The 8,320-nt window shown below is 39.4% G+C and overlaps 1 non-coding gene across 1 annotated transcript; it reads right to left on the reverse strand.

The window, feature by feature from the left end:
• Window positions 1-5,029: 5,029 nt before the first annotated feature.
• LOC148876908 (small nucleolar RNA R71) lies at window positions 5,030-5,136 on the reverse strand. The gene has a single exon (XR_016106306.1). It is a non-coding gene; the product is annotated as a small nucleolar RNA R71 (small nucleolar RNA).
• Between the last annotated feature and the right edge of the window lie 3,184 nt (window positions 5,137-8,320).

Consider the following 8,320-nt stretch of genomic DNA (forward strand, 5'->3'; position numbering starts at 1 on the left):
GTTGCTAGTGATTGTGTGTCTAAAGGTTGCCGCCCCCTCTTCCTTTTATAGACTTAAAGAGATCAGCTCCTAATCTCATTAGGAGTTGCTAACCCAAATCATATCTGGATTAGAAGTCCCTTTAAGATAAGGGATAAACCTTATCTTATTTGTAGATTAGATCAACTCCTAATCTAAATCTCATTTAGATCTTGGACTCTCTGAGTGGATAGGGTGTGGGTCCAATCCTATCAGCTGATCTTATCTCAAAATTCGCTCCTTAAGACTAATCAAATTAGCCCATTTCGAAATGGGCTTAAGGCCCATTTAGGGTTATGTATTCATTAAACCTTCCAAACGGGGCTGCCTAGTTGGGCTTCCTTGTATGGCGTGGGACCCAAACATTGATCTACACATCAGCCACATGGGTTCAGCCCAGCCTTTGTTACAAGGCCTGGCTGAATACACTGTTATGGACCGTGCACCCCTTGAAACCCATCAGATGGGCTCTACGGGCCCAACACTTACCCTAAGTGGTCCCTGGGCCAAGCCACCTTGTAACACCCAGGGACTGTGGGCAGATGCAAGATTAGCCCATCAGGTATTATCCTTAATGGCCTTACACTCAACCTCTCAGCCCATAATGATCATACACTGCCCGACAAGAGAGGACCTCTCCCTTGGCTGCAAGGAACAGTGTTGCACTCTCTCAAGTATGGATCCCGGGAATTAAAACCTTTTGCAAACATTTCAAAACCATAATATATATATATACTTTTATATCTCATATAAAATATATTTTGCAAAACAAATCTCAACGATTGAAATCAACTGCCGGCAGTCTTGGTTTCCATCAGTGAGAGTGCATCCCCGATCATTACCTTTGTCCGACAAAGGGGCTGATCCTATCACTATGATCACCCACTCAGATGAATTCTCAGACTGTCCCAACATACCCAGGTTTTGACCCCCGCTAAGGATCTCACTGATTGGTACATCAAAGACAGCCCAATCCGACACCTAGTGCAGTATCATAATCGAGTCTAGGGGTTGGGTGTAACTTTCCAGTTTTGCCCATCAATCTCCAAGGTCCAGGGCAATACTGGAAATCTGGTCCAGTTCAAAGATTCAATTAATCCCACACTGTATGTGCCTAGGGTCTCACCCCGATAGCTGAGACAAGCCACCCCAACCGACTTGGTGGCACCACAGTATCAGCCTTGTCAGGATAGGTCTCCCCAGACCGACCCACTGGCTGTGAACATTCTAAACTAACACGAGTCTCATTAAGTGTCCAGTTTAAGGGTATTACACAGAAACATACCAAGGGAACATGAATCAAATATGCACTTTTATTCATTTACAATAAACTCATAAAGTACATCATTTTGATTGAAGCTAAGGGCATACAAAATTGTCTAACAAAGGTAATATCAAGAACCTTTCTTGATCACTCTCACAGGTGGAGATCGAATTGACAAAGGCGACAAGAGAAGGAAAGAGCAAAAGACAGGAGCAGTCAAACTGCAAATTCTTCTCTCTTTGTAATATGTGAACCGATTATTATGTCTTGGAGGTTCCCCTTACTCCTCTATTTATAGCCTTTAAAGAAAGCATCTCCTAATCCCATTAAGTGTTTCCTATTTGGATTTGGACTCTCTTTAAGAGATAAGGATAATCCCTTATCTTATCTATAAATAAAGATAAGCCATCCTAATCAAATTAGGAGTTTCCTGAACCAAATCTTTATTTGGATCTGGACTCTCTAAGTGGATAGAGGTAATCCCTTATCCTATCTACTGATCTAAATACCAGAACCGCCCCTATTTAATTAATCTTATTAAGTCGATTCGATAAGGGCTTTAGGCTCATTAAGTCTATGTGCTCACTTAACCTCCAAACTAATGCTCAGTTAGCTATCCTTGTATGGTGTGGGACCCAAACATTGACCTACACATCAGCCACATGGATTCAGCTCAGCCTCTGTTACAAGGCCTGGCCGAATTCACTGTAGGAAATAGTGAACCCCTGAGTCCATCACCATGGGCTTTTAATGGGCCCAACATTTACACTAGAAGGTCCTTGAGTCAAGCCACCTTATAAAAACCCAAGGACTATGGGCAGATGCAAGATTAGCCCATCAGTTATTTCCCTCAATGGTATTACACTTAACCTCTCAGCCCATAATGATCAAACATTACCCGACAAGAGAGGACCTCTCCCTCAGCAACAAGGTACAGTGCTGCACTCTCTACTCACATGGATCCCAGGAATTAAAACCTTTTGCAAATATTTTGAAACCATAATATATATATATATATATATATATATATATATATATATATGTATATCTCTATATAAATATATATTGCAAAACAAATTTCAACAGTTGAAATTAACTGTCGGCAGTTTAGGGTTTCAAGAAAACCCACACTGCATGTACCTCAGGTCTCACCCTGGCAGCTGAGACAAGCCACCTCAACCAACTTGACAGCACATCAATGTCAGCCTTGGCAAGATGAATCTCCCTAGATCTATCCAACGGTTGTGAAGATTCTAAACTAACACGAGTCTCATATGTGTCCAATTTAAGGGTATTACATAGAAACACACCATAATAACATGAATCAAATATGTACTTTATTCATTTACATTAAATGTCATAATGTACATCATTCCGAACTATTCTTTGCAGTACAACCCATATACCTTGGCAATGTTAATCAGTAATATTATGAAATTATATGGGCTTTAATTATGGGTTTTACAGTTATTTAATTGATTGGATCAATTATGGTTTACATGCATGTGATGTATGGATGTGTGATGTGCAACGTTCATGGGCCATAAGTACTTGGCCCATGTTGATTCGATAGTAGCTCTTGCACACACCATGGCTGAATGCACATCATTGCCATAGTGTCCTTAAGATCATTGGATGATCTCCCTTCATGGTGGGCCCCACATTAGCTTCCTACCCAAGAGGAACCATGCGGAACCCTAGCCATTTAGGGCCCATCTAAATCTGGCTTTATGAAAGTCAGTGGGAGCCACTTTTGTTTCACCAAAATAAAACTAGGGCGTAATAGTTCGTTCCCTCCTCTAAAATATGAGTGCATATGAAAGGGAGATTGATGAGAATGAAAATTATCATATTTTTATCCCTTAATATTCAGTGCTTTGAACTTATTTAGTGCCTAATTGGACTCACAACTCTTATATTTTGATTTAGGGCATGAAAGGAGGTGTTAGGTGAAAAACAAGGCTAATCGGGTAATTTTGCATAGTTTCAGCACCGCATGGTTTTGATGATGATTTTCAATGGTTTCTACCCTATTTGAGTAGAATTTTAGGAAACTAAGAGTTTGGGACAATCTAGGGTGAAGAGAGAATGAAGACATGTTGATATGGCAAAAAGGGAAGCACTTCGGCCCACCAAGGAGAAAGAACCAACAATAGCCCAATCGCAGCCCTAAGGGAGGCTCCAAAAGGCAGTTGACTTTAGAGAATTGAAAGGAGGCTGAAAGGAAGAGTATAAAAAGAAAAGAAAAAGAGGAGATTAGGGTTCAGACCCCTAAAGACAAAATCAAGAAGAAGAAGTGCTAGAGAAGGGAGAAGGCTGTTGAATGTGAATTGAAGAGGAGATCGAAGATTGATGCAAAAATCTTAGGTTGTCTTCTTTGATTCTGCAAATTCGGTAACCTAGATTCAATTAGGGTTTCATGATTTTTCTTTATTGAATCTTTCTTCCTTTCTTTCTATTATGCGAACCATTATGGATTTTAATTCTGATATGTAATTAATCTTTTAAGCAGATCCGATTGATTGTGATTCATTCTTGGGATTTCTTTTTAGGGTTTTCGATTAATAGAATAATCTTGGTCGAATTGTTCTTGTTTCTTAGATTTCTTGAATTGCTTGAGAAATGATTTAGATAATCAGATCAACTAATAAAGAAAATGGATTGAATGCATCTTAGAGATAATATGCATGATTCGGTTGGCATTCATTCAACAAGAATGGGTTTCCCATGAATTCTTTGTTCTTAATGCATCTATGGCGATTAAATTTCTGATAGAGATATAGGAATTGTTACTCATAGATAGAGTGCATTGTGCTCAAGAGAGGCTTCTCATACAATTAGGGTTTAGCCAACCCAAGACTGAAATCACTTCAATTGGGTAGCTTAATGATTTCATTACTGAACCGGTTCTGCTAGTTTTGCATGCAACAATTCTTCTCATCATTAAAGGTGGTCTGATCCAAAAATGCTTAGGGTAGTTTTCTAATTAGGAGTTAGGGTTTTCTTTGTTTAATCTTTCAGTTTATCAGATAACAAAAGGTTGATTCAGTACTAGTAGTTGTTGGATTAATCCTCGTGAGAACGATACTCTACTCATCATTATATTACTTGATCGGTTAGTGCACTTGCTAGTTTAATCTTTACGCATCATGTTTTTAGCGCCATTGCTGGGGATTATCACAACAATATTAGGAACCATCTGTCATTGTTAATCTGATTTTGTACATTATGTTTATGATATTTGTGCATTAGTCTCTTTATGACTTTGACTTGTAGAGTTTATGACACGTAGAAGTGAAAAGGAGAGCATCACCTACGATCTCGGGATTGAATGAACTCTCTGTCGTCGCCTTAGAGCTTCTAAGCAAGGGAGACCAGCAAAGGACCATGGTGGATTATGCCAAACCAACCCTCACCGGAGCAGCCTCGAGCATTGTGAGACCAGCAATAGCTGCTAACAACTTCGAAATCAAACCAGCAATCATTCAAATGATTCAGAATACAGTTTAGTTCTGCGGCTTGGCTCATGAAGATCCGAACACTCACATCGCCAACTTCTTGGAAGTATGTGACACATTCAAGCACAATGGGGTTAGTGATGATGCAATGAGGCTCAGATTGTTTCCATTCTCATTGAAGGACAAGGCTAAGACTTGGCTGAACTCTCTACCAGTTGGATCAATCTGTACTTGGGATGAAATGGCCAGTCGTTTCCTATCCAAGTATTTCCCTCTGTCCAAGACAGCAAAGATGAGGAATGATATCACCACCTTCTCTCAATAGGACGGCGAGTCATTGTATGAGTCATGGGAGCGTTACAAAGAATTACTAAGGAAGGTCCCTCATCATGGACTTCCCGTATGGCTGCAAGTTCAAACATTTTATAATGGGTTGACCAAAGCAAATAAGACTATTATGGACGTTGCAGCTAGGGGATCCATTAATAACAAGACCCCTGAAGTTGCCCATGCACTCATTGAGGAGATGGCTGCAAACAACTATTAGTGGCATTCCGAGAGAGCTCAAGTTAGGAGACAGCCCGGACTTCAAAATGTAGATACCTATATAGCACTATCTACACAAATCGGTGCCCTCAGCAAGAAGATAGATGAAATACAGTTGGCAGCCATGCATGTTCAGACCATAGCTTGTGATTGGTGTGGGGGAGGTCATATCAGCACCGAATGTCAAGTTGGAAATCAGTTCATGCAGTCCCCCGAGCAAGTAGATTTTGTTGGTAATTTGCAAAGGCAACAAGGCAATCAGTACCCTCGTGCATTTAACCCCGGATGGAGAAATCACCCCAATCTGTCTTGGCAAAATCAAAATGCGGTGAAACCATTTCCTCAAAATTTCACTCAGATGGAAAAGAAATCGAATCTAGAGGAGCTGATGACTAAGTTCATATCAAGTGTCGAAATGAGATTCAGAACCAAGAAGCATCGATCAAGAACTTGGAGACTCAAGTGGGACAATTGGCACAGATGATATCTTCTAGACTACAAGGCACCTTACCCAGCAATACCAAAGCAAATCCAAGAGAATAGGTGCAGGCCATTACCTTGAGGAGTGGTAAGGAGCTGCAAGAGGTGGAGAAGAAAGCAAGGGAAGAAGGCAAGGTGAGTGCAACACTAGAAACTGAAAAGAAGGAGGAAGAGCAATCTGATTCAAAGAAATAGAAAAGTCAACAGCCGCAAGTACCATTTCTGAATAGGGTACAGCAACACAAATTGGAAAAAGAATTCGGTAAGTTTTTTGAAATTTTTAAGAGTTTACATATTAACATTCCTTTTGTAGATGCTTTAGCCTAGATGCCGCATTATGCAATGTTCTTGAAGGAAATATTGGCGAACAAAAGGAAACTAGGAGATGTGGCTACAATTGCCCTGAATGAAGAATGTTCAGCAATCCTCCTCAAAAAGCTACCTCAGAAACTAAAAGATCCAGGGAGTTTCACTATTCCTTGAACTATAGGCAATTTGAAAATTAACAAGGCATTGTGTGATTTAGAAGCTAGTATAAATTTGATGCCTGATAGCTATAAATATATAACTCTAGCAAGTTCACTAGTTATCAAGTAGTATAATAATAAATAATATCGTTCCCACAGGGATTTAACAAAATAAGTATTAGAATCACAGCCTTCCCTAATTGTTTGGATAGTCAAAATTTAGATTTAAGGAAACAAGAACTACTAAAAATAAAAACCGGAACAAAGAAAATAAAAACAAGGGTGATCACTAATCGAATATGCAAATGATGGAATCGCTAGGACTTTTGGTCCACCTAACCAATGCAATGAATATCGATGGGTCCAATTATCCAAGACTAATTGTTATTCCCATAAGCTGATATTTTCCCAAATTTATTTAGTATTCTCTCTTGAGATATACTAAACCTATGCCCATCAGGTAACCCTTCGATCTCTCGAGTAGAGCTCTCAAGATGGAAGTGCATTAAGTCCAAGAAAACCATTAAATTCAGATGAATCATGTATATATATCTCTATATACCATTCAATTCACACTATGAATTATTCTGTCAATTATGTGAATTCCTCTCTCAATTCATTCACATAACCCAAATCAATTAAGAGGTGGCCAAGCTCTTAATTGCAATAAGCACAATAATTCATAAACTATATGGAAATCACAATCTTGGATAAATCAAGAAATAAAAAATATATTCAGTAAATGGTTAGGCTTCCCATAGCCCTAGTAAGAAACAAATCAGTTCATGATGGAAGAATTAAAACAAACAAAGGGGAAGAAAGAACTCTTGAATTCGCTCATGGTGCTGAGATCTCCTCTTCTTGAAGTTTCTTGAATTCTTGAACCCTTCTTGACTGATTGCTCCTTGCTCCTTGCTCCTTGATTCAAATCAGGAGTTGAATGATTGAATGATTCAGTGATCTCGTGATACCTAAAGCTGGTCTGCCCCCTCCTTTATATAGATTATAGAGGAGGGGGTGGTCTCCTACTTCCTCTTGAAGTTTATCTTACAAGAATAGAAAGTCTTATCCTAATTCTAACCTTATCTCTTTATCTCTTGAACTCAATCCCTTTTTCACTCTAAGATTACATCAAGAATTTAGATCTAGAAGGATTCTTCTTAGTTTCTTGTTCTTGGCTTCGTAATTGATCTCCTCTACGAATTGGGCTTCAGCCAAGCTTTTCTGCGAATTGGGCTTCAGCTGCGGATTGAGCCTTCCTACGAAATTGCCCCGACTTTGGGCCCGGATTAGACTTTGATGGAGGCCGAATCTGCAAAATCCCAAAATGCGAAAGTTGTGGCATTTTCTCTTATCTTTCCAGTGGGTCTGAATCATCCCATTCGGAGTTCGGAGACGCGAGTTAGGCCCAGATCACTGAACGATGTCGAAACTGTGAAAAATCATCCGATTTGTCTTTCTTTGCTCTTGATGCCTTCTTTCATACCCTGGACCAAAATAGAAGAGATATGAGTCCAATTAGATGCTAATTTAGTATAAAAGACAGAATAATTGGGGATAAAAATATGATAAATTCTGCTCTCATCAATGCCCTATTGGGTTTTTAAGAAATTAGGGTTAGGTGAACCCCAGCCCACTAGAGTTGCATTGCAATTAGCTGATAGGTCCATCAAGCATCCTAAGGGAATCATAGAAGATGTACTTGTTAAAGTTGACAAATTCATTTTTCTTGTGGATTTCATAGTTTTAGACATGCAAGAGGATGTTGACGTCCCACTTATCCTAGGGCGACCCTTCCTAACTACAGGAAAGGCAATGATTGATGTCCAACAAGGACAACTCAGCCTTAGGATTCAAGATGAGGAAGTAATTTTTAAAATGTTTGATGCTATGAAACATGCACCTTCTAGTGATGATTCCTGTTATATGATTGATGTCATTGATTATGCGGTTGGTGGTTGTTTTCAGGTTAACAGGTCGGTCGATCCCCTTGATCTATGCATACAAGATGGAGAAGCCATAATGGGAGAAAATGAAGGGATTCAAAGCATGGCAGCATACCTGAATGCCAATCTGCAGTTTCAAGG

This window comes from Nelumbo lutea, chromosome 1 (genome assembly GCF_056320005.1).
Source record: "Nelumbo lutea isolate HS-2025 chromosome 1, American lotus-T2T, whole genome shotgun sequence".
Classification (NCBI taxonomy): Eukaryota; Viridiplantae; Streptophyta; class Magnoliopsida; order Proteales; family Nelumbonaceae; genus Nelumbo; species Nelumbo lutea.